Source organism: Leopardus geoffroyi, chromosome B1, assembly GCF_018350155.1.
Source record: "Leopardus geoffroyi isolate Oge1 chromosome B1, O.geoffroyi_Oge1_pat1.0, whole genome shotgun sequence".
NCBI classification, from domain to species: Eukaryota; Metazoa; Chordata; class Mammalia; order Carnivora; family Felidae; genus Leopardus; species Leopardus geoffroyi.
Window position 1 is genome coordinate 26,140,901 of NC_059327.1, and position 26,072 is coordinate 26,166,972.

Below are 26,072 nucleotides of genomic sequence, written 5' to 3' on the forward strand. Positions count from 1 at the left end.
TTTCACTACTAATGTGATGTTGGGGTGATATGGGATCTGGGAGCAAATGGTCAAGAAAGAATTCTTGAGACATCTTCAGTGCAAAAAAGGTGGTTTTATTAAAGCACTGGGACAGAACCTGTGGGTAGAAAGCGCTGTACTAAGATTGTGAGGAATGGCTGCTTTTTAGTTAGTGGGGGTTGGGGATAGGGTAAATCTCTAAGGAATTTGGGAGCAAGGCTTCCAGGACTTGAGGGGCTAGCTGCTGTTAAGATAAGGTTATTTACTACCGTCTAGTGAAACATTAGTCATGAGACCCTTCAGAAGTATATCAGCAGGCCGTATGTTTGAAGGATGCTTGCTAACATATATCTTGGCGGGTTAGAGATAAAGGAAGCTTCCAAAGAGATTTTCATATGTTAAAGAAGACTTACAGGATCCTGGATTTCTGGCTAATGTCAAACTAAGGTTGCTTTTTGCCTCTAGTAAAGCATTAACATGAAGGCAGTTGAGTTCCTGGAGGAAGGTCCCTCCGCCTGTCTCAAGGATTTGTCAAGGAGCTGAAGGTTGTAAGATTTAATTTTGCCTATATTTCTTTTGCCTTGGTTCTCATCAACTACTACTTGGGAACAGCCTCAAACCACATTGAAGCTGCCCATTGAATTTTACCTACATTTCTTAATTTCTACACTTCATTTCCACATTTCTCAAACCACATGTAAGCTGCTTGTAGTGCAGCTCCCCCAGACTATACGCACCCAGAGTGAAAATGCGTGTGGGGACTAGTCCGTGGCCAATTTTCCATGGGACCTATTGTTCCTTTTCTTTGTTTTTCTCCTGGTCTGCTCAGCTCCAAGGTAGCATTTTCTCGTCTCTCATGGTTGTGAGGCAGAAAAGCATGTTTAATTCTGTTTAACTCTTACACTGAGGGTGTTACACGGAGGGTTAAGCTTAAGTGCTAAAGGAACAATCTTCTAGAACTGCTGCCTATGCTGGGCTTGGACTTCTGTCCCCCTTACCCCGCAGGGCAAACACATTCAGCCAAATGATGTTGCCTTCAGTGCCCTAGGGCGTATGCAGCTTTGAAGGCCCTGCTTTGCCCCTTCCCCCTCCCATTTTATGTATTATTCTGAAAACAGCCTTTTAAAAAGCTAGCCAGTCACCACTTGTCAATTCTTTTCAACTTCCCAATTGTTTTAAGGTGATCCCAATAATCTGACCCTCCATTTCTAGAAACAGGTCTTCTGCTAGAAGTTTTTAGCTTTGTAATTAACAAAATGTCCAATAACTCAGAGATTTGTTTGCTTTGGGGATCTGACAGCAAAATGTAGGTGAGTAGCCACTTGATTTTACTAAAGGATAAAATGTTTACTATTAATATTCAACAACACACGTAATTTCAATTGGCATCGTTAGTCTGTACCACTATATGAAATTCCAATTACTTACTGCTGCCTCCCTATCAGACACCTGATACCCAATGGCAAAAGTGTTTGGAATAATCAAAGACATGAATGGTAACATCTACTCGTATCTAATCATATAACCTTAGGCTTCTGTTTTCTCAGGTCTGAAATGAGAAGATTGAACTCTGAACTCTGAAATGAGAAGGTCATTTCAGTTCAAAAAGTAATCTAGCTTCTTTCAGAGCTAATAATCTGGGCTAATAATAGTTAGCTCTTTCCCCTGGGGAAGGGGGAGAAAGACAGTTACTACTTTTTTTCTCCTCTTAGTCCAAAAAAATGAAAAAAAAGAAGAGTCTGTAGCAAATAAATCAATAAAATAACATAGAAAAATACACTGAGGTTTTAGAATCAGGGGAAGAGAAAAGAGATGAATATACACAAATTTATTCCATAACATCCTCTGGTTGGGTCACGAGGTCTATGCAGAACTTTCTGGTGGCCCGAGCAGAAAAGAAAACTGGACTAGTTACGAAAGTCATATGATTCCTAAGACAATAGCAAACCGAAGTAAAGCTTTCCCTACAAACTAACTCTGAGAAAACCTTCTTCCGTGGGTGTTACTGGCTCCATAACAAGAGTAGTACAAACTGAAGGCGGGGAGGGGGCTTTCACAATTCAAGAGGATGGAAGTATGAAATCAAGGTCTTGGCAGAGATGGTTCTTTCTGGGGACTCAGGAGAATTCGCTCCATGCCTCTCTCCTAGCTGCCGGTGGCTGCCAGAAATCCTTGGAGCTCCTTGGCTTGTAGCTGTATTCACTCCAAATTCTGCCTGTCATCACATGGCCTTCTCTGTGTGTCTGCGTCTCTGTATCCAAATTTCCCTCTCCTTTCTCTTAAAAAAAAAAAAAGTGTTTTTTTTAATGTTTATTTATTATTTGGAAAGAGAAAGAGCACAAGTGGAGGAGGGGCAGAGAGAGAGGGAGACACGGAATCCAAAGCAGGATCCAGGCTGTGAGCTGTCAGCACAGAGCCCGATGCGGGGCTCAAACCTACGAACTGTGAGACCATGACCTAAGCCTAAGTCGGAGCCTAGGAGCCACCCAAGCACCCCTAGAGGTGTAATTATCAATAACAGTCACTGCATCAACCACTTCCTTATACAAGACATAGGAAAAATACCTTGAACACTTATTGGGAGCCACAGCTCCCTGGAAGAACACTAGGTTTTAAAATTGGGACCAGATCATTCTGGCTGAGTCTGAGCAAGATTTTGCGGTGAGGACCTAGCCATCTCCTTCCTCACTTTGGGTTACTGCTTGAATAAATTGCCCTGTTTCCTTCCCAGTTTTAGCTAAAGTAAGTACTTGGACAGAGTTTTTGTGCAGAAGCCTGGGGAAGAACTTAGGACAATGGTATGGTTGGTTCTTTTTCTAGTTCTTGGGCCAGTTTTGAGCCCCTGTGGTTAAATGGGTTAGAAACAGAAGCTGTTCTAGAATGAACTGGGGAGCCTCAAGGCATACACGTTTCGCTTTGGGTCCCAAGTTGTGGCACAGAGCACTAGGGAGAGGAGTGCTTTCTCCATCTCTGTGTGGCACACAGCTCAGCTGTGGTGGTGGTGATGGGGCACAGGACTGAAAGGAATCTGTGCCCCTCAGGGTATAAGAGGGTGTGTAGCACTGGGAATTCAGCAGGAAGGGAAATACCTTTGTGTGGGGGGAGGGAAGACACTTGGTAGCAGGGGCAGTGAATAAGCCATCTCTTCCTTAAAAGGCATCTGGGCAGAGGATTTATATAAGGAAACCAAAATGGTGAACAAGACCCGGGTTGCTTCTGAGTAAACGTGAGGCAATTCTGGGGTGTCTCAGGAACAAGTAAAAGTACTATCTATTTTTTAAAATGTTCCGGTGCCGGCTGTTTTTTACTATAGTAAAACATATGTAATATGAAATTTAACATTTTTTTAAAATCATTTTTAGGTGTACAGTCAGTGGCATGAAATACATTTACACTGTGGAGCAACCATCACCATCATCTATCTCCAGAACTTCTCATCGTCCTAAATTGAAACTCTGTACCCAGTAAACCCATTAAATGCTACCTGCGCATTCCTCCCTTCCCCCAGCCCTGGTTAACCTCTACCCTACTTTCTGTCTCTAAGGATTTGACTACTTTAGGCCTCGTGTAAGTGGAATCATACAGTTTCTGTCCTTCTATGTTTGGCTTATTTCACTTAGCATAATATCTTGATGGTTCATCCTTGTTGTACATGCATCTGAATTTCCTTCCTTTTAAAAGCTGAATAATATTCCATCATACGTATATGCCACATTTTGTTTATCCATTCATCTGTCGACAACGAGAGTTTTAAATGTGGAGACTGGGCTGTGTAGGTTGGAACTAATAAGTCAACAGAGTTCAGCTACGAGTACCAACGGGAATGTGCTTGTACCCATAGACCCAACATACCCGTGGATGTTCGGGTTACTGAAATGTGTAAGTTTTTTCTTCTGGCATATGCCGTAATTTATAGCTAAGGAAATGAAAGCCAGCCTGAATGAAGCCCTCCAGCCTGCTAGTGGGTGGTCTGTCCTCTTGTTTGCCTGTCCCATGACGAGTGGATACAGGCTTTGATTCTGCCAAGGATGAACCATGGATCCTTTTCCTCTAAGCCACAGAAGGAAACACGGTCCCAGTGGCATGTGGGGATGGGACTAGGGGGTGGAGTGTCTTCCTACCCAGTCAGAAGGAAACAGAAATGAAGCTCTTCTCTCTACTATCTACAGGGTGAATGGAGAGAAAGAAACACGTTTTATCTCAAATAGGAATTCTCCCTCCTTTTATGAAAACAGGTCCTATTCTAAATAGAACCCTTTCAGATCCACTTGTTCATATTCTATTAATAGTTATACAGAATTCATAAATATATTACTGCTCGTTGGCCCATCTGACTGATGGAATATTGACAGGATGTGATTTATGTGCTCAGAATGACACAGCTGGAGGGCTATTTGACTATAATTACTTAGGGTTCTATTACCCTGTCTGCAAATGGAAAGTGTGCACATGTGAAAGTGCCAATTGTTCCCAATTACTTGAAATATTTCCTGTAAATATCTAACCTCTTCCTGCATTATTAGCCAAATTGGAAGGAAATCATCAGATTAGTGTATAGAATATTCAAGTGAACCAATGGGCCTTTAAAATTACTCAATGAAACAAGCGGTTAAAATATGATCATCGGAAATGATATCTGAATTCAATTAGGATGATATGTGTTACATCTCTGATGCTCAGTGGAATGTTAAATATCAAAATAAATAAAGAGCCACATGAAAATACGAATAACTTTTCATGAATGACAGTTTATTGTCACGTCAAGGTATGCATTAACAGATATCACAGCAAAAGAGAAACCCCAAAGCAAACCTCCTTAACCAATTTTCTCTCCTGACAAAAAAACCAGAAAGCCTAGGAAAAATAAAATTTAAAACTTTGTGTCCCAGATCACGAGTTCGAGCCCTGCCTCCGGCTCTGTGCTGACAGCTCCGAGCCTGGAACCTGCTTCAGATTCTGTGTCTCCCTCTCTCTCTGCCCCTCTCCCTGCTCACGCTCTGTCTCTGTCTCTCGAAAAATAAATAAATGTTTAAAAAAATTTGTTTTAATAAAAAACACTTTGTGTCCTTCCCATGGACACACTCAAACAATTTAACGTGCATTTGGTTGTAGCAGCCTGTTGACCTATTTAACTGCAGGGAGGAGTCTGATTTTGTGTATTTGTGGGAATACAGGAGTGCTAGAGTTCTTGAACCTGAAGATACTTTAAAGTGAGAGGGAGCAGCAAGCCTTCAGGTCACTCCTGCTTGTGAGACTGAACTGCTGTGATGCTCTGAGTTCACTGTCAAGGCGGTTGACTAGTCGCCCTCTTTGGACAGCCTGTACTCAGTAGGTGGACATCTTGGGAAAACTCAAGAGTATCACAGATTCTCAGGTCTGGAAAACATCTTCTGTACCAATGAATAGCCGGCATGTACTTATAAATGAGCTGTTCAGTGACCAAGTTGCTTAGTTATTATTTCAGAGCATAATCTAAATAGTGATAAAACATTCGGCCAAGTGATTCGTGGTGTTTATGGAAGACTTGCTCCCAGGAAACGGTTCCCTCTGACCTACCTGAGTTTAGGAATTTAGGACCGTCAGAAGACCATGTACTGGGTTGGCTTTTCTCCTCTGTCATCCTACCACTTCCATATTTTACAAGAAGATACACCATCTCAGTACTTTCTCCCCCTGTACTTTTCTTATATACACTCCTGGTCAGAAATAGAACAAATGTGACCGTTTGCTGGTAACAGTGCCACATAACTGAAAAGAAAAAAAATACAAAACAAAAAGATTACCCCTAATCTCGCCCATCTACATACATTTATCTGTACAATTTAGATAAATTAAATATTAATATTCCATATGCATCAGATGAAACCCATTATTTGTCTCTTACTGTTAAATCCCTGGATAGTTTGTATTCCTTGATGCCCATTTTTTGGTTCTTTCCACTCTTGTTTCTACTTTTTCTTTAATTTTTAAATGTTCATTTATTATTTTTGAGAGAGAGGGACAGAGTGCAAGTGGGGGAAGAGCAGAGAGAGAGGGAGACAGAGAATCTGAAGCAGGCTCCAGGCTCTGAGCCATCAGCACAGACAGAGCCCAACGTGGGGCTCGAACCCATGACCCTGAGATCACAACCTGAGCCAAAATTGGACGCTTAACCAACTGAGCCATGTGGGTGCCCCTTGTTTCTACTTTTCTATTTGGTTGATGCTCAAGAGGCTGCTGAAAAAGACTAACAAGAACTGAATGAAATTTGCCAGGCAGGAAGTTTTTACATAAAGCGGTCTCTCACTAACCTTTGGTTTGCTCATATACCAAACTTAAAAAGAGCAAAACCCTCTCTGTGCAAGGGGTCTGCCAATGGAACCAATCCAAGTGCCAATGAGTGTCCTCATTCCTTTACTGACATCACATGTGGGGGAGGTTCCTTTCCCAGCAGTCTAATAATACAGTGTTGTTCAGACTTCAGTAATGAGGACATTTACAAAAGAAATAAAACTTCCTAGAGGTTCAAGGTCCAATGTGAAACCACTAATATTTTATTCTATGAAAAGAGTTTTTAATTATAAATTATCGCTGCAAAAGCAAGGGCAAAAGGGAGTGGTTTCTGTAACTATGTCTTTTACATGGAAACCATGAGTATTTGGTTACCTTTTGAACCTGCACTGTGGTTATTATTTCCTCTAATGGAGGTTAGAAGCTTGTAGTATTTCCTATTCTCATTTTCCAAAGAACTGCAGATAATGTTTTTGGCAGGACAGATATCTGACAGACGGGCCTGGGCTTTTTTAGTTAAAAAAATTTTTTTTAATGTTTATTTATTTTTGAGAGAGAGAGAGACAGTGTGCAAGCAGAGAAGGGGCAGAGAGAGAAGGAGACACAGAATCCAAAGCAGGCTCCAGGCTCCTAGCTGTCAGCACAGAGCCTGATGTGGGGCTCAAACTCACGAACCACGAGATCATGACCTCATGACCTGAGCCAAAGTCGCACGTTCAACCAACTGAGGCACCCAGGTGCCCCGAGCCTGTGTTTTTTAAAAAATCCCTTTATGCTATGAATACTCGGGGGAATTAAAGGGAGCCTCCCCTCACCCCCTCAAGAGTTTATTCTGCTAACTATACGGGAAACTCTGAGTGGCACTTTGGTCACCAAAGAAGAGACAAGTCAATTCCTGGGGTAAGAGTGTCATCACCAAGAATCTAGTAAGAATAAGAGAATACAAATAATGGCTGATCTAAGAATTTGCAGCTGGAGGTTAGACAGATGAGGTCACCTTCCAAACTCTCCTACTGCTCAGTAATGATACAATGTCTCGTACATTTGGTGTAGCTCTAGGGACCAGGGAACTGGGTAACATTTTTGAGAAAAGGAATCAAAAGTCTCTCTCTTGTTGAAGGTGTCAAAAAGTGGACATAGGGGCGCCTGGGTGGCGCAGTCGGTTAAGTGTCCGACTTCAGCCAGGTCACGATCTCGCGGTCCGTGAGTTCGAGCCCCGCGTCAGGCTCTGAGCTGATGGCTCAGAGCCTGGAGCCTGTTTCCGGTTCTGTGTCTCCCTCTCTCTCTGCCCCTCCCCCGTTCATGCTCTGTCTCTCTCTGTCCCAAAAAAAATAAATAAACGTTGAAAAAAAAAAAAAAGTGGACATAAAATAAGTGTTTCATTTGACTTTATTTTCAAATGCACTTTGTTAAAGCAAAAGCAGGACACCTTCCTTAGAAAGAGAGAGAGGAAGAGAGAGAATCCCAAGCAGGTTCTGTGCTGTCAGCACAGAGCCCGACGTGGAGTTTGATCTCACAAATGGTGAGATTATTACTTATGACAAAATCAAGAATCAGATGCTTAACCAACTGAGCCACCCAGGCACCCCTGGGTATCATTTTTACAATAATTGAATAATATCATTTTATAATAATTGAATTTTATAATTCAATATCATTTTATAATAATTGAATAATATATTCAATATATATGTGCAGAAGAGGTGTTAGAACAATGTGTGAGTGATATCAGAGTGCCCAAATGTGTTTGGATGCAGAAAGTCATTAATAATTATGTTTGGTTAAAAAACACTAATATCAAGATTACTTTTGATTTGTAATCTCTTAATTACAGATACATAAAAAGAGCCAGTAACTAACTGTCAAAACTTGGAAGCAATCGAGATGTCCTTCAATAGATGAATGGATAAACAGACCGTAGAACATCCATATGTTGGAATATTATTCAGTGATTTAGAAAAAAATCTATGGATGTAAATTTAAAAACATAAATTCAGTATTATGTTCAAACAAAAAAAATCTATCAAACCATGAAAAGACATGGAGGAGGGGCATTTGGGTGGCTCAGATGGTTAAGTGTGGGACTCTTTTTTTTTTAATGTTTATTCATTTATTTTGAAAGAGAGAGAGAGTATGTGGGCACACACTTGAGAGCATGTGGGGAAGGTGCAGAGAGAGAGGGAGAGAGAGAATCAAAGCAGGCTCCACGCTGTCCGTGTAGAACCTCCTGCAGGGGTGGATCTCACAAACCATAAGATCATGACCTGAGCTGAAACCAAGAGTCGGAGGCTTAACTGATTGATCCACTCAGGGGACCCAAGCGTGGGACTCTTGATCTCAGCTGAGATCTTGATCTCAGGGTTGGGAGTTAGTTGAAGCTGTGAGTTGGGCTCAATGTTGGGAGTGTAGCCTTCTTTAAAAAGAAAAAAAAAAAAAAAAAAAAACAGACATGGAAGAGACTTAAGTGCATATTGCTAAATGAAAGAAGCCAATCTGAAAAGGCTGCATACTATGCAATTCCAACTCTATGACATTCCAGAAAAGGCAAAACTAGGGCCACATAAAAAGATCGGTGGTTGCCAGGGGCTAGGGAAGAGGTGAAGGAGGGAGGAATGGATAGGCAGAGCACAGGGGGTTTTTAGGGCTGTGGAACTATTCTGTATGATACCCTAACGATCAATACATGACATGTGTTTGCCAAAACCCATAGAACAGTACAACACCAAGAGTGAACCCTAATGAAACCATGATCTACAGTTAATAGTAATGTGTCTATATTGATTGGTCAATTGTAACAAATGTAATCCCCTAATGCAAGACATTAATAATAAGGAAACCCCCTTGGGAAGGAAGAAGGAACACCACACATGGGAATTCTTTGTACTTTCTGCTCAATTTTTTTCTATAAAACTACAGCTACAATTTTTAATAACTTAATTTTAATAACTTAATGCTGTCTTCCCATATGTAATAATAAAAGGCCAGTAGTAACATAACAGGATTAAAAACTAGCAGTTCCTAACCAAGTCAGGAAGCGCCCAGCCACATTTTACAAGGTAAAGCTCTGGAAAGCGTTTCTTCCCGGTCTGCGATCTGCTTTGCCCAGCAGTCTTGGAACCCGTCCTCCCTGGCACGCTGTTGGCAGGACATTGAGAGCCCTCGCCCGCCTGCGTGGCCTTCGCAAGTGCTCGCCTTGTGCGCCCTAACCGCCAGAATCCCTCTGGTTCTCACCAGGGTGCCGGGCACCTTGAGTAGCTTCTACCCAACTGGTGACCTCTGCGGCCATGCGGTCAAACGGCGCAGCACTGGATGCACCTGCCCGCCCCATCCTGAGGGTCGCCCACGCGCGACGCGCCACGCTTGGGCTCCAACTACGCCAGGACGCTGAGTCAGCGGGTCTGCAATCAGTCCCTCTCTAGGAGAGGCTGTTGTGACTAATAGGGTGAGAGCAGCAGCGTGGATGCACTGGAGCGTGGCGGGCTGGACGCCTGGGAAGGAAGTCCTAAGCTGTGCTGATTTGTTTTTCTCCTCCCTTGGCCCAGCTCGGGGGGGCCATAAACCCCCAGTACAATAGACGCCCTCACACACCGCCCTGGACGTTCAGTTTGTCATGAGTAAAGCGTGGAGCTGGTGGTGCTTACAGCCCCCAAATAAACACCCACTTCCCTTGGGGGCATTGGGATTTATTCTATTTAAATTGCACAGATTGTTTTCATTCCTCCGTGTTTGAAGTCTTGAAGGCTGAAATCTGCTTCTCAGCTTTTTGCATGCATTTGTTATAGTGATGGAGTCACCCCTGCGACACGGGCTGCTCCTATAGCAACAGCAACAAAACAAGATCAGGCCTCCACCAGGGTCAGGAAAGGAAACTCCCAAGAAAGTCGGGCAATGCAGTCATGGGTGTGGATGTCTCTTTCAGGGCCTGGTGAGCAGGCATGGAAGAAAAGCCAGGGTGACAAAGATGTTTTCATGATGAAGTCCTGCATTGTACTCATTCAGCTTAACATTTTTTAAAGTATGTCCTTCCTTTGGGGTTAGAACTTGGAATTCAGAGTTAAAGCTTATTTCGAACAGTTACATGAAGGGAGAGTGTTACCCCTTAGTACATGTTCATACAATTGCATGTGTTATTATTGATATTTTATATACATACATTCAATGTCTACTATATATTGCATATATAGTTATATTTAGAGTGTAGTATACGATGTAATTATATTCCATTTTTTTGAAACTTTTTGAAACTTTGTACTTCCAAGTAGATATTGTTCGGAAAACACTTGCACACTATATACCTTGAAATTTCTCTTAAGTTCTTATGTTAAGTACAGAGTTGAGGTTCAAGATTCCTCTAGATCCAGACTAAAAAGCAGGGCTTCATTGCCTTCTAAAGGAAGCGTTCTCAACCCTATTATACCCAAGACCCACTTTTTACAACCAATACTTTGTAACAGCCCCTTAACTATTCTAAAGTGCATTCATACTTCGTATCATTCACCTATAACATAGTTTTTAAAAAACCAACACAATATTCTAACATATAAAGGGGAGATAAAAGGAAAGTAATAATATGATACAAAGGCATGAAAGGAGAAGGCATAATGAAGTAGACATTGAGTCCCACATGCAAGTGAAGGCTATAAATGAAGCCTAATGCAGGTGTTTCATATTGGCAAGTAAAATACCCCAAGCCAGTGATAGGATTTTCTGCAATGGCAGGCAATTCTTAGTAGAGCAAGCAAAATAAAGTATGATCTTCCCTCTTTTTACATTGTAGTTGCCTTCATGGAACTCAGCGCATATTAAAACCCCACAAAAGATATTTTGTGTTTACATGTAAAATGGAGTTGGGTTCTGGGCTCAGATAATCATAAATAGGGTGTTGGGCTGTTGGATTTTCTTACACAAATATCTGGTGGGATGTTCAAAAGTTGACAGAACTGTCCCAGGCCAACAGTGCTACCCAAATATTGTGACAACTAATCCTCCCTCCCACACAGATTTCCAAAACATTCCCAGGGGTAATTTCAAAACACTCTACCTTTTAAACCACTGTTCTAAAGGACAGAACTCTGACTCCAACAGAGACATAACGCTAATGTGCTTTATTTATTGACTTGAAAAGTGAGTCAAAGAATGCAAGGCAAAATTGCCGAAAAACAGACCATCTTAAAATCAAAGGGTGGGAAATTGATCCCAACGAAAGGAGTCTCTTCCTGGTGCTTGCCGCTTCTGGAGGGGACCGAAATTACTAGCTTACTCATGAACAAAAACAAACAAACAAACAAACAAAAAGAGCGAGGTCCCTCCAAAAGCTTTTCTAAGCATTTTATAAGTGCAGCTGGTCCCAAGATCAGGTGATGCCTTAGAAGCTCAGTCATGCTGTAGCAAATACATGACCAGTGATGAGCCAAATGAAATGGGGGGGGGGGGGGGATGAGACACACTATTCTCAGTTTCTCCATCTCCAAACAGATGCCTTCTGTAGAAACCATGTCAAGCTGGCTTGAGCACAGGATCCCTTCCACAGGGCTAAGTGCCATTTGCTTGTCTGGAAATAGCATAAGTCACAGTCCTGATGCCAAATAGCAAAGTGGAGATGTGCAGGGTAGGAAGACTGGATGGAGAAGAAGAAGGCAAAGCACCAATTTTCAATCCCTGCCGTACATTGGGATCTCCTGGGAAGAGATTTTGACATTCATCATCTTGGGCCTTTTCTTTCAATAAATGTTGGCACAATTTATTAGTTTCATGCCCTTATTTTGCATACTATCTAGCCCCAGTTCTATTTCTTAGCACTGTTGGCTATTTCGATAGTTTGATCCTTCTGAATCAGGGCTCAGGATACTTGTAACACATTTTGTTATAAAATCGAAAACCCGCGACTCTACGTTTGTTTCATTATCTGTCACCCCATCCACTCAACTTCCCATTCATCGAAGCTAAAAGCTTACTGTGTAGTTCTATCTTTTTCTCTCTCTAGTTCACACTCTTCTAACCATGAATGTACCATCACATTTTTTTTTTTTTCAACGTTTATTTATTTTTGGGACAGAGAGAGACAGAGCATGAACGGGGGAGGGGCAGAGAGAGAGGGAGACACAGAATCGGAAACAGGCTCCAGGCTCTTGAGCCATCAGCCCAGAGCCCGATGCGGGGCTCGAACTCACAGACTGCGAGATCGTGACCTGGCTGAAGTCGGATGCTTAACCGACTGCGCCACCCAGGCGCCCCACCATCACATTTTTAATGCAATGGTAGTCTCCTTTTCCATCGGAATCTGTGCAATTAGCTTCATTTGTTCTACAGTGATATCTACCCACAGCCTTCTGACTTCATTGGCTGGGAGTAGGACTTCAGCATCAATTTTACAAGCTCATCAGGTGATTCTAACGTGTAGTCAGAGTGGAGAACATAAATCTGGCAACTGGAAATAAGAGCGAACATCTGTCCCTTTTGTCAGTCCGGAGTTTTTACAAAGGAAAGAAGGTTATAGCACCAGGTGTGAGGCTTAAATGAGAGCATATGTATAAATCATGCAGTGCTGTGCTTGATAGAAAGTGATCAATAAATAACTGCTATTTCATCATTATCATCTTATCATTTAATGAAATAAAATGTTAGATTGAAGATTCATATACAACATATTAGCCTCCATGAAGAAGTGGGCATTCCAAAATGTACACAAACAAACAAAAATCTTAAAATCATTTCCTTTGAACACGGATGAAGAGGCATTTATTATTATTATTTTTTAAATGTTTATTTTATTTTTTAAGTTTATTTATTTTTATTTTTTTAATGTTTATTTACTTTTGAGAGAGACAGAGACAGAGCGAGAGCAGGGGAGGGACAGAGAAAGAGAGGGAGACACAGAATCCAAAGCAGGCTCCAGGCTCTGAGCTGTCAGCACAGAGTCTGACGCGGGGCTCGAACCCACGACTGTGAGATCATGACCTGAGCTGAAGTCAGGTACTCAGCCAAATGAGCCACCAGGTGCCCCAATGTTTATTTATTTTTGAGAGAGAGAGAGAGCGAGCAAGCAAGCAAGTGAGTGAGCATGTGCACGAACAGGGGAGGGGCAGAGAGACAGGGGAACAGAGGCTCCAAAGCGGGCTCTGCAGTGACAGCAGTGAGCCCAATGTGGGGCTCGAACTCACAAACTGTGAGATCACGACCTGATCTGAAGTCAGACGCTTAACTGGTTGAGCCCCCCAGGCACCTCTGAAGAGGTATTTAATAGATTTTCAGTGTTCCTAAATGAATCTGTTCCCAGTCTACTTGGGCATTCCCAGCCTTAAACTTGTCATTTCTGTCCATTTATGCTGTGTGAATGCCAATCCCAGATGTGCACAGCCAGCACTTTTCTGGCTCTGAGGGGTCCCCAAAGCAGCCAAGCACCTTCATGTATAATGCATGGCTTACTGGGTGGCGTAGGGGATAGGATGATCTATTGTACTGAGATCGAAAGAACAGGGTGGGAGAGTCAGGCTCCTAATCACTTCAGTCCTTTCCTACCATCAGGAAGAGAGAGAGAGAGAGAGAGAGAGAGAGAGAGTAGAGGGGTTGGGCAAGGGAGAAAGAGAGAAGGAGGAGGGAAAGGGAAGGAGAGGAGAAAGGCTTTTGCTTTAAGCCTCTCAAGTTCTCAGCTGGCCTAAATTACGTGAAGGATTCATTTGGCCTCAGCTAGAGACAAGTTCCAGGGGCTCCCCCAACAGCGCAATGACCTGCCCCTTGGGCCCCCTTTCCCCTAAGCCTCCTGAGCAGCCTGATATGACGAGGCATATCTAAGGGGTAATACGGAGGGAGATGCTCTCTCGCGAGAGCTAGATCAGAGTGCCTCCAATCCCCCTAACTTGCGTTGGCAAGGATCTGATTGGCAAGCAGGAGAATAGAACTTGGCTGACTTAGGAAGGAAGAACATCCTGGAAGGCTACTCAGAGAGCTCCCATCGCATGAGGAAGCTGGAAGAACTGGTTTAGAGACAAGCGTCAAGGGAGACGGGCGGCTGGCAGAACCTCTCCACCACCCTACTTCTTGAAGCACCCCCAGACACAAGCAGGTTTTAGGCTACCATGCTGGGTTTGCCTGGTGGAAGAGAAAGCAATTCCCCAAATGACTGAATGTCAAGACAGAGACCTCACCCCTGTGACCATGGATATAAATTTATCCTTGCCTCTGACCCAGACACATCGGCATTCCAGTTCCTAGAAGGTGATATGAGGGGAGGACTGAGGGGAGGCCAGAGTTTAAGGTTAATAAAGAACTATCTAATTTCAAACTATTATGATCATGCATATTCTCATAAAGACACAAATATTGAGTAATGAGGAGATCATAGAACAAAGAGGATTTGTTTTTAAAAGTGTGCTTACTATATCATGATGTATTCTATCAGACCAGGCTGTCCTATCTGTATAGATATTTACACTCTGTCATCATCATGAAGCTGTATAAGACGGCTATTAAGAGCTTAAACTTGGGGTGCCTGGGTGGCCCAGTCGGCTAAGCATCCGACTTCAGCTCAGGTCATGATCTCACGGTTCGCGAGTTCAAGCCCCGCGTCAGGCTGACAGTGCAGAGCCTGGAGCCGGCTTCAAAATCTGTGTGTCCCTCTCTCTCTCTCTCTCTGCCCCTCCCCTCCCCTGCTCATGCTCTCTCTCTCTCTCTCAAAAATAAATAAACATTAAAAAAAAAAAAGAGTTTAAACTTCATAGTCAAATCCCAGCTCCACCCTTTATTGCTGTATGGCCTTAAACAAGTTACTTCACCTCTCTGTGCCTTATTTCCACATCTGTCAAATGGGAACAGCAATAGATCTACCTCACTGGGTTGTTGTGGGAACTCAATGCAATAATTCATACGTGACCAAGACATTGAATAATCAAGATTTATGTGATGTAATCAGAAAGAACCTTTGCTTCTCATTGGCCACTTATAATTTATTCAGTGGGAGGTCTTTTTTGAATGAAAAACCAGGCAGTTCCCTAATGTTTCTGACTATCCTCGTATGACAATAAAAAGTTCTAGAACCTCACTACGTTGCAAAAGACCATCACTCTTTGATGCTTAGGAAGTCATGTCCCGCGTAATAAAGGCTTCCAGTTTCTTTTTTCTTTCTTTCTTTTTTTTTTTTTTTTTTGCAACTGATTATTTTATTTTCCAATCAGCCAACAGTCCCAACTTAGCTTTCTTCCCTTTTTACGCAACGACTGTCCTTCTCCAGAGAAGGCGACAAATCTGCCTCCAGCTTCATCCGCTTCGACCTTTCTGACAGTGGATGTGAATTTCTGATGAAAGTGATCTTACCAAGTTTAAATTCATAATTGGGGATTCCCCTTCTAGTGTTTCCAGGTTTGACTGGGGAGGGACTGGGCCCTACACCTTTCTTCTTCCTGTCTGGTCTCTTTCGAGAGCCGGAGAAGGCACCGAAGCCCAACTCTCCAGCATAGTCGCTGTGGTCAGCTTCGCCTTTCGATGGGCTCCTCCTGCCGAACTAGTCTTTCGGGCTCCTTGTAGCCCCGTGGGGCATCGAGCTCTAGGTTCACGTCACACCCAATAATGGGCACGGCTTTGTGAGCCTTAGTCTCCATCACCCGCAGTTCATAAATCTCGTTGTAGTTGACGGCAACCACGTCCCCTGTGGTCAGGCAGGCAGTTTCTTAGTGCGTTTTCTAATACTGCTTTGGGGTCGGCGATGTCCGGGAAGTCGGGGCTCTGAGGCTGGAATTTGGAGTCCGTGGCTACTTGAAGGTTGCCACCCTCCACCTGGACCAAGCCCCCTTCTTCCAACAGCAAATTCTGCATCATCCAGTGTGTGAGGCAGCAGACGCCCGCGTTGGCCACAAACTCACAGTGGGCCATGCGCTCTGAGTTCTGGTTGGTCAATTTCAACAGCATGGGGTAGGTGATGTTGAGTCCGCTGGGTAGATGGAGGCTAAGGGCGGCATAATTATCTTCCCTCCTTTCTCCACATCTGCCCTGTCATTAGGCCCCGTGAGCATGGACCCCCGGAAGCAGCGGTACTGCGTGGGGAAGCGGTTCTGGAAGACCCGGGGAATCGGCTGGTCAAACACGTGGGAGGAGAACGTGATGGATCCTTGCGCCTGGCAGATGCCGCTTGGCCCAGAGAATGTTAGGATGCGAGCTCACCGACTTGCTCGGCTCACAGCCGCCGCCCAAGGGTTCCAGTTTCATCCAAGTTCCCCTGAGCTGGGGTCCTCCCCTCGGAAACCTATAGGGGGCACAATTCTCCTCTATTTGCTCACCTCACCTCTCCGATCTTGATCTTCCAATTTGATAACCAGGGGCTCTCATCCGCTGAAGCGGGAGGAAGGGCAAGGGCGTGGACAGAAAAGTTCTTACTTAACTGGTATCGTTGGAAAATGATTCTCCACCGTCTGGGCTTGGAAAATGTGAAAGGGAACTTCCTTTCCAGGGGTTTCAGAGTGCCCCACCGTGACGATCCAACTACGCTTCTCACGCGGAGGGAAACGTATTTTTCTCCCCGTTGCCGCCCGTGGGCTGTGCGTGCGTGTGTGTGTGTGCGTGTGTGTGTGTGTGTGTGTGCCTGCGCACACGCGCGCGTGTGTATGCGTTTTTAGTCGCTCACTCCACGCAGAATCTGTTAGAGACCCATTATTCCTCCAAGCACTCCCTCAGCCGGCATTTAAGAAGACTCTAAGCCAGCCTTCCCTCCCTCCTGGTCCACACATGGACTGTTTGTCCTGACGTTCTGGGAGTGCAAGTTGATTTTAATACAGCAGCAACTCTGCTCTGTTAATGATGCTTCGAACCGATCCTTCTCTCCTCCCCTCTAGATGCTCCAGATACAAGCCACACAACCATCCACTGTGCTTCCTCATTGCGCAGAACGCATAGGAAGCTCCGGATGTCCCAGGGGAAGCCCTTCCTAACTTAGGATGAAGAAGTAAGCCATAGGGAAAGGATCCAGAAAGTGCCTGTCTCCAAATACACTGTCTTCAAACATTTTCTCACAATTTCAGCTTTTTTATATATTTGAGTTGGCTGAAGTAGTTATGAGTTGTATAACCAGTTTTCAATGGAATCCTGCTTTGAAAGCCCTGGGGGGTGGTCTTACAACTCACTTTGATATTTAATATCTAGGGTTCTTATGCCTTAGGCCAATACTGGGAAAGGAAGAGACCCATTTTTATAACCTTTCCATGTGTATTTGAGGGACATTTTTGACTGTGCTTAGTAAATATCAGCTGTTACTACTATCCTGGATAGGAAGCAAGATAACACGGGTAAAATAAGTAGAAGGAAAACGAAAGAATTACTCATGTTGTCCTTCTCTAACAAATAGCCTGGGATCATCGATTTGATGTTGCGGAATATCTTTTCCAGTTTATTTTTGGAGTAGAAGAAATGTCCCCCTCCTTGGAATGAATTAACTATAGCTCAACTTAAGCAGGGCAATGGTGCATCCTGTGACCTCTTATTTCTGGTCAGAAACTGTACTTTGAGACCGTGCCACAGGATGCAAAGGCGTGTGCGTGGCTGAAAAGGTGGCCAATATGGGGCCAGCAAGCGTACAGGGCGATGGCGTCTCACACCATGAAGATGGTTGAAAGACTGGCATCCAACCCCTTTGGCATAACGGTGATTAGCGCGTCAGCCTGTGTAGGAGGGAAATTTGATGGTGCTGTCCACACTTTTGGAATGACTCCCTCACGGTTGATTTTTCTAGGGGAAAGGGCTTATTGCTTTTTAAAACTGAAAGATTTTCATAGATCGGGAAAGACACGATTTGTTTGTTTGTTTGTTTGTTTGTTTTGCTGTTGTTACATAACTGTAGTTTCTTTTTTCTATTTTCTTTTCCAAAGAATAATGAAAAGCTTACTGGATTTGGAGTAGGGAATGTAGTTTTTTTTTTTTCTCTCTCTCTCTGTGTCTTTTTTTAAATGTTTATTTATTTTTGAGGGGGAGAGAAAGAGTGAGTGAGGGAGGGACAGAGGGTCTGAAGTGGGCTTTTTGCTGACTGAGCCCCCCAAGGTGGCCCTAGGGGATGTAGTTCTAATTGGACCAGTCAACTCCCAGCTATGAGAGCCTGAGACGAATGTTCTCTGAATCTCTTGGCACCTACCTTCCCACTCCCATCAAGTGGGACCACAGACGTGGCCTAACTCAGAGTAGTTGTTTTAAAGAATTTGATTGGCAATGTGTATAAAAATATCAAGAGTAGTATTTCATCATTAACGAAAGTACTTAATAAGTACATCAAAGGGACCAGTTTTCCTGTTGTGTTTGGAATGGGATCTGCTAAAGGTACACTTTATACTGAACAGGCTGAAACAGAAAACGAAGCCCCAGAGATCCTGAAGTTTTCTGACTAATAGAAGAACCTACTACACAAGAATATAATCGGTCAGTTAACATATGCCTGGTGAGCTCATTTACTTTCGTAAGCAAATTCCAGTTTCTTCAATCAGTATAATCTATGGAACAGAAAAATCAATTCCATGTTTCGTAAGAGTGTGCTCCTCACGTATTTTGTGACTGAAAGTCACATTTTCAGGAGATTGAATGACAGCTAAGTTTTTAGCAGTTAAGTCTCCCATGGATTATTTTGAGAAGCTTGTTTCTTGTCAATAAGCAAAAGTAATAGATTCTGCATAGATTTAAACTTAAGTAAGATACCTGAGTGAGGAGACCATAGGGCTCATGGAAATCGAGACAGCATGGGAGGGATACAGGAATAACCCAATGACTACACTGAGAATAATGGGAACTGGGCTTTTACTGTGGGAGAAGAGTTTACAAATATGAGAGGGGGAGATAAACTCTGAGGTGCTCGGCTGAAACTGATGGCATTGATGTGAACTCATAGTTTATAGAAAGACTGGTAAATATAGAAATAGTTATGTAGAGTATGTATATATCTTCTAGCTCTGTTCATGACAGAGCTCATCTGCAATGGTGTCCCAGTAGAAATGGGCACGTGGTTTCCAAATATTATTCTTCAGTAAGATGAACCAGGACTCCTTAGAGAAATGATTCCAAAGCCAGGGCCAAGGTGGGTAAATATATGGAGTGTTTGAAACATTTTGTTGCACAGGAAGTTGGGAAATGCTTTAAAAACAATGGAAACATACCAAAAGGACACAGGAACTGGCATGAAAGGTCTCCCTTGGGCAAATCTGGGTCAATTTGAACATTAAACAATGATAGTCATGGAGTACACCCCTTGAATAAAATAGGAAGCCACGAGTCCATACTGATGTAAACAAAAATGCATGTGAATTGGTACAGTCATTACGGAAAACAGTAACAAAGTATGGAGGTTCCTCAACAAATTAAAAATAGAATTACCATATAATCCAGCAATCTCACTCCTGGGTATATATATCCAATGGAAGTGAAATCACTAACTTAAGGAGATATCTGAGAGTGTCCTTGTTTGGGTACACATTTATGCACGTAGAAGCTTGCACTTACTAGTTCAAACACAGACTAAAGATTAAAGTGGGGGGAGGAGGGGTGGAGAATGCGGGAGCAAAGAAGGTAAAACTGGGGAATCTGGGTGAAGTGGATATGGGAATGCTTTAAACTATTTTGCAACTTTTCTACACACTTGGAATTATTTCATAATAAATCAATTAAAGTATTAATAAAACTGTTTTAGCATCTATCTTATTTCCACAACAACATACGGTCAGTGTTAATATGTACTTGGAATCTGTGAAGTGTTAAGTGAAAATGAAGATTCTGAGGATGCCCAGATAATGTTGAAGTAAAAAAAAAAAATGAAACGAGGACCAGAAATCTACATTATTACCAAGCTCTCGGGTGATTTTACGCACACTGAGATTTAAGAGATCTTGCCACATGGTTTCTATGGTGTTGAGTTTAATACTTTTGATGATGACCAAAGGAATGCCTTCATGATAAATAAAATTATATCATGAAATGTTCATTTTAAATCTAATTATTTTCCAATTGCATGGAGTACTTATTCAAGTTTTTTTTTATTTTTCTTATTTTATGGGCCCTTCTATATCTGAGAATTTCTCTTCACATCACACATGACAGGAAACTTGTTGAGCGAAAAATTCTTGGGGCATAAACTTTTCCCCTCAAAATGCTGCAGATATTGTTAACTGACTTGTAGAATATATTATTTCAGAGAAATCTGAATACAGCTTAATTTTTGTTCTGTTTTTGTTGTTGTTGTTGTTTGTTTTTTAATGTTTATTTTTGAGAGAGAGAGAGAGAGAGAGCAGGGGAGGGGCAGAGGGAGAGGGAGACACAGAATCTGAAGGAGGCTCCTGGCTCTGGGCTGTCAGCACAGAACCTGACTCAGGGCTTGAGCTCACTAGTGGTTGAGGTCATGGCCTGACCTGAAGTTGGACACTTAACCAACTGAGCCACTGAGGCACCCCATTTCTATTCTTTTTTTATAGCTTTAGTGTTTTTCTGCCTGGATGTTTCTATAATCTTTTATTATTTTATTTTATTTTATTTTATTTTATTTTATTAAAACATTATTATTTTTTTTAAGTAGGCTTCACATCCACCACGGAGCCCAACACGGGCCTTGAACTCATGACTGTGAGATGAACTGAGATTGAGAATCCGACGCTTCACAGACTGAGCCACCTGGGTACCCCTATTAGTTTAGTTTTTAAAATTTACCCAGATGTACCATTCATCTTGCCTGTGGTACTATTAAGAATGTATAATGCCAATATACTATAATACCAAGATTTTTTCAACATAAGATAATTTCCTTCCACTGCATCTCTGGCTATTAGTCTGGTGAGTACCTCGCCAGTTACCTTCAATCCTCTTTATCTTTACTCATACTGCCATGCTGGAATCTTCCTGCTCCATCATCCTGGACTCCCCTTGTCTCAGTCCTGTGTTAGATCTCGTGTCTTCTGAATCCTAGATCTTCCTCTTTCTTGGCTTATTCTCACATTTTGTGGAGAACATCCTCAGTAGGGAAAGGAGACACAGAAGATAAGAAATCTTGTGTGTCTGAATACAGCTTTGTCCTACTCTCATGCTCTATAAATAGTTGATGAGGTATGGAATTCCACATTGCACATAATTTTCTTGCAGATTTTGAAAGATATTACTCCAGGGCTTTCTTGCTTCCACTGTTGGTAGTGAGAAGTCAGCAGCCCTTCTGTTTCCTAATACTAGGTGTGCTACAATTTTTTCCTGTCTGGAAATGTGTAATATTTTCTTTTTACCCCTATATTCTAATATTTCACAGGAATATGCCTCAGAGTGACTCTACTGAGCTAAACACATTTTGGGCTCTTTTGACCTGGTAATTAATATCATTCAGTCCCAAGAACTTTTCTTAAATTTTTTCTTTTATTATTTTCTTTCCTCTACTTTCTTCTTTCCTTCTGGTAATTCTATTATTCATTTTTTTTTTTTTATCACTTGGATGGTTCTGATTTTTTTCATCTTTTCCCTTTGTCATCCTTTTCCTTTCTTTCTTTCTTCTTTCTTTCTTTCTTTCTTTCTTCCTTTCTTTCACTTTTTTTATTTGAGAGAGAGAACATGAGCAGTGGAGAGGGGCAAAGGGAGACAGAAAGAGAGAGAGAGATTGGATCTTAAGTAGGTTCCATGCTCAGCAAGGAGCCCTATGCAGGGCTCAATCCCATGACCCTGGGATCATGACCTGAGCTGAAATCAAGAGTCATGGGGCGCCTGGGTGGCGCAGTCGGTTAAGCGTCCGACTTCAGCCAGGTCACGATCTCGCGGTCCGGGAGTTCGAGCCCTGCGTCGGGCTCTGGGCTGATGGCTCAGAGCCTGGAGCCTGTTTCCGATTCTGTGTCTCCCTCTCTCTCTGCCCCTCCCCCGTTCATGCTCTGTCTCTCTCTGTCCCAAAAATAAATAAACGTTGAAAAAAAAAAAAATTAAAAAAAAAAAAAGAGTCAGATGCTCAACTGACTGAGTCACCTGGGCGCCCCATTCTCTTCCATATTTACAGAGAACTCCTCAAACTTACCTTCTCAAGTGCTATCGACAGAACTTTCTGCAGTAATGGGAAATGTTCTATCTTGGAGATGTCCAATATTTAGCAACTAGCTGTACGTGGCTTTGATGATCAGAAATGCAACTATTGCAAATAAGGAGTTAAATTTTTAATTTTATTAAAGTACTATGAGTTTAAATCTAGTGGCTAGTGGTTACCACATTGAACAGCACACGTATTTGTTTTCTGCTACTGTATTTTTAATTTCCAAGAGTTCTTTTTAGTTTTTTGTTTTCCTAAATTGTCTATTTCCATAGCCTTGGTTCTTGTTTAACGGATGCAATATCCCTTCTTATCTCTTTGAGGATTTGATTATAACTGTTGCTTTTAAGTCTTGAATCATTTGTTTCCTCCAAGATCCTGCTTCTGCTTGTGTTTATTATTATTATTATTTTTTTTTTTTTTTTGGTCTCTATCTTTTATATAACAGACTTTCATCAGATGTCTGATCTGATGTAATCCTTGGTGGTCTACTTAAAAATAAAAATGAGCTACCGGGCACTTGGGTGGCTCAGTTGGTTGGGAGTCCGACTTCAGCTCAGGTCATGATCTCACAGTCCGTGAGTTCAAGCCCCGCATCGGGCTCTGGGCTGACAGCTCAGAGCCTGGAGCCTGTTTCAGATTCTGTGTCTCCCTGTCTCTCTTCCCCTCCCCCACTCACGCTCTGTCTCTGTCTCTCTCAAAAATAAACATTAAAAAAACTTTTTTTGAAGTAAGAGTGAGCTTGTGAGTTTCACTATAGGGAGGTGGTGGGGAGGCATTTTGGAAAACCTTGATGTCAGTATCTTTAAATACTTTCTTTTTGGATAGCCAGATTCCTCCAAGGAAGAATCTTCTAAGTTTCCACCTACTGGGTAGGGGTCTAACTGCTGCTGCCTTCTGGGGACCATTCTGGGGAAGGGATTGGGATGGGGGTGATCTCTTAATCCCCATCATTGATTTGTGCCAGGGTGAAGGAGGGTCTAGTGCTTTAATTTCTTCTCAAATAGCTTTCACCTTGGTCCTCCTGATATCAAGTCTTCTCTCCCTTTGACCTCCAGTCTCTACTTGTCATTCCTAACTTTAAGAGCCTAGGAATTGTGCCCTTTGCAGATTTTGCTGTGTAAATATAGTTAGTTTCTCAACTTTCCCATTGACAGCTTGGGATTTTGTTTTCTCAGGTCTGTCAAATCCCTAACCAATGTTACACAGGTTCTTCAGCTTCCAAAATTTTTTGCTATTGTTTCATCTCCTGCTTGCATAATGCTTGTGGGTTTAGGTGTGAAAACAAAACACTTCCTATTTTTAATGTTTGTTCAAGAGGGAAGAAAATTAAATGCACATGTTCAATCCACCCCTCTAACCTGGAAATTCAGTGTGTCTATTCATTTTCAAAGGTTCAGTTCTGTGAAACATTCTTCTCCCATATTTGCCTTTAGCAGAATTAATCCTGTCCTTCGCTGCATTCAATATTTTGTGTGGTACACAACAAATTGGATACTAATCCATTTGTTTATGTATCCCTCTTTACCCAGAGAAAATATTAATAGTAAAACGTGAAGACCAAGTTTTATCAACTGCACCTATCATAACATGAGCACTCAATAAATGTTTGCTATATTCAGAAATGTATAATTCGATTCCAGAAAAGGTAGTGATGAAAATTAAAAAAAAAAAAATTAAACACCTTTTCAGATACATTTTCTACCAAGCTAAGACATTTCAATTCCTTTTCTTTCTTTCTTTCTTTTTTGCTGTCTTCCCACACTGAAGTTGAAAACCTGTTGGCATCTCCACAGCATGAAAGCCTATTTATAATAGGATAGAGTAATTTTTGGATTGATCGCCCTCTGGTGGCATTTTAAGAAACTAACTTCTTGTACAGCCTGGGGGTCAGGATCAAGGGAAGATATTTGCTGTTATTGTTATTACCATCTCAATGGGATGCATGTTTCTATTTTCTTAATTTTCCCAACTGAACACACATGGTTTTTGCAATCAGCGAAAATCTATAATTTTCTAAATAGTTTGATGAATTCCTGAGGATCAATCTTACAATCTAAGGATATTAGGAAGCTTAACAAAAGTACAAAATATACATTATAATGTGTTTTTAGAATACAATTTATTTCTAATGTTTACTATATTTTTCTTATTTCTTAATCTGACTCAGTTGAATTACAATAACCCTCAAAGGAATCACTTATAGTTCAAATGGTAAGTAAATATCTGAAGTTCTTTGTCATAGTAAATCTATTTTATTTTATATACCAAAAACCCAAATTGATTTCCTTCTGCTCAATTTCAAAATAAGTCTGACATCTTTAACATGCAGGTTTAGGCATGCCTATGTAAACAGAGACATATAAAAATGTGCAAAATTAACTTTCATGGGTGATCTATTTAACAAAATGGTCAAAATTCGTACATACCTCCCGTCACTGGGTCATCATGTCTACGCTGCAGGTTGAGCAGAAGACCTATTTGCTTTGCTCAAAATGAGACATGACATGACTTATTCCAGGTCACATAAATGTTTCTCCGTCTCTTTTTTAAGTTTATTCATTTTGAGAGAGAGAGAGAGAGAGAGAGCGCGCGCGAGAGAGAGAGCGCGCGCGCGCGCGCGCGAGAGAGCGCGCGCGTGCGCATATGTGCACAGCATGAGCGGGGGATGGGCAGAGAGAGAAGGAGAGGGAATCCCAAGGAGGCTCCGCACTGTTAGCACACGGATACCAACACAGGGCTCTATCTCAGGAACTGTGAGATCATGACCAAAGCCAAAACTGAGAGTTGGACACTGAACCCCCTTGGCCACCCAGGCATCCCCACACAAATGTTTCTAAGCAATGACATGATACTATGCGAGAAGAGGAGGGAACAAGGAATTAAGGTGCAAATTATATATGTATATACGTTTGTACATGCATATCTATAAACGTAAGATATATGTATATATAAAATTATATGTAGTTAATAAAATATATAAAGTAATTATAAGTCACCCAATAAGTTTTATAACTATATGTAAGAATATATATTATATATAAGTAATTTATAGGTAAAGTGTAATTTACTTTATATATGATGTACCATATATATGCATGCATATATATCTAAACTGAATAAAATTATTTGAATTAAGAAAGTTTTTTTTAATGTTTATTTATTTATTTTGAGAGAGAGTTAGAGAGAGAATGTGTGTATGCAGCAGGGGACGAGCACAGAGAGATGAGAGAGAGAATCCCAAGCAGGCTCCGTGCTGTCAGCATAGAACCCAACACAGGGCTCGATCTCACCAACGGTGAGAGTATGACATTAGCCAAAATCAAGAGTGGGATGCTTAACCAACTGAGCCACCCAGATGCCCCTGATTCAGATAATTTAAACTTTCAAGTGTTTTACACGGCCAAGGCATTCTGTCAAACAAATATAAGGAAAAAGGATATTATCAGATGGGAGCCACAGAAGGTAAAGATGAGAGAGATAAATCTTCCCAATCCCCCTAAGAGCGGAAGCAGTGTTTGCCACGAGTTTAACCAATCTGGGCCCAGAGTCTCTTGAGTTCCTTGTTCAGCCAGTATTGGTCATTTGCATGGCCCAGTGACTGTCTAGGTTTTCCGTTCTTCTTCTTTTTTCCCCAAAGAAGCGTTCTTATTCCAGTTATCCCGGTCTTACCCCCACTATTTATGTCGGGTATGGTCAGAGCACATAACTTATCTTTTGGGAGCAAGAGCAAGAGCCCCGTCCGAGCCTGATGGAAGAGACTGCACATCAGCCCGAGACACTAAGGGTTGAGCCGGAGGCC

At 42.1% G+C, this 26,072-nt stretch overlaps 1 pseudogene; it reads right to left on the bottom strand.

Moving 5' to 3' along the window:
• Positions 1-15,394: 15,394 nt before the first annotated feature.
• Positions 15,395-20,123, bottom strand: LOC123596332 (annotated as a pseudogene).
• Positions 20,124-26,072: the final 5,949 nt, after the last annotated feature.